This window comes from Emydura macquarii, unplaced genomic scaffold (assembly GCF_026122565.2).
Source record: "Emydura macquarii macquarii isolate MOO-44397 ecotype Brisbane River unplaced genomic scaffold, CSIRO-AGI_Emac_v2 contig_2734, whole genome shotgun sequence".
NCBI lineage: Eukaryota > Metazoa > Chordata > Testudines > Chelidae > Emydura > Emydura macquarii.
In genome coordinates, this window is record NW_027132871.1 from 2125848 (window position 1) to 2127505 (window position 1658).

Genomic DNA, 1658 nt, shown 5'->3' on the forward strand with positions numbered 1-1658 from the left:
AGGCCATTGTGAAGAAGCTAAATGAATTCTTTGCATCAGTCTTCACTGCAGAAGATGTAATTTTCCACACGTGAGCCATTATTTTTAGGTGAAAAATCTGAGGAATTGTCCCAGATTGAGGTATCAATAGAGGAGGTTTTGGAACAAATTGATAAATTAAACAGTAATAAGTCACCAGAACCAGATGGTATCCACCCAATAATTCTGAAGGAACTCAAATAAGAAATTGCAGATCTATTAACTGTGGGATGTAACCTGTCATTTAAATCAGCTTCTGTACCAGATGCCTGAACGATAGCTAATGTGACACCAACTTTTAAAAAAGGCTCCAAAGGCAATCCCGGCAATCATAGGTCGGTAAGCCTAATTTCAGTACCAGGCAAATTGGTTGAAACTATAATAAAGAATAGAATTTTCCAACACATAGATTAACATGATTTGTTGGGAAAGAGTCAGCATGACTTTTGTAAAGGGAAATAATGCCTCACCAATCTATTAGAATTCTTTGAGAGGGTGAACAAACATGTGGACAAGAGCGATACAGGGGAAATAATATTCTTAGACTTTCAGAAAGCCTTTGACAAGGTCCCTCACCAAAGGCCCTTAAGCAAAGTAAGCAGTCATGGGATGAGAGGGCAGATCCCTTCATGGATCAGTAACTGGTTAAAAGATGGGAGACAAAGGGTAGGAATAAATGGTCAGTTTTCAGAATGGAGATAGGTAAATAAATGTGTCTCCAAAGGATCTGTACTGGGAACAGTGTTGTTCAATATATTCATAAATGATCAGGAAAAAGGGGTAAACTGTGAGGTTGCAAAATTTGCAGATGATACAGAGTTACGCAAGATAGTTAAGTCCAAAGCAGACGGTGAAGAGTTACAAAGGGATGTCCCAAAAATGGGTGACTGGGCAACAAAATGGCACATGACATTCAGTGTTGATAAATACAAAGTAATGCACATTGGAAAACGTAATCCCAACTATCCATACAAAATGATGGGATCTAAACTAGCTGTTCCCACTCAGAAAGAGATCTTGGAGTCATTGTGGATAGTTCTCTGAAAACAACCGCTCAATGTGCATCAACAGTCAAAAAAGCTAACAGAATGTTAGGAACCGTTGGCCACTGTTAGAAGAGAGGTTACTGACTTAGATGGACCATTGGTCTGACCCGGTATAGCTGTTCCTATGTTTATGTTAAGGCCATTTCTCAGGAAAATCCAACCGCCTAGCTAAGCGTGGTTGTAGTTTCCCTCAGAACTTGTTGATGTTGCACAATGGCAGCACAATGCGACTTCACATCCTGTGAGTGACAGCACATCACACAGCTGTTAGACCTGCAGATTGGCCTTGAATTAAGTACTTTTTGATCTTAGATATTTTGGTGTGTGTTAGAGGCATGGCTGAAAAGACCAGAAGGTCAAGTTCTGGATAGCATATGAAGTGTTTTGATTGTTTTAGGAAGTAGCTTGGAGGAAGAAAATTAAATGCATCTTATCTCTCTGTTTGCTAAAGAGAAAAAATAAATAGTCAGAAAATGGTTCTTTCCAACGACTGTTTTAGCTAAAATAAGGTGGGTTAATTATTAAATCTTTTACTTAGTTGCTCATTTGTTCTGCTGATGCTGTAATCCTGGGTCACAGAAAGTTTAAGACTGC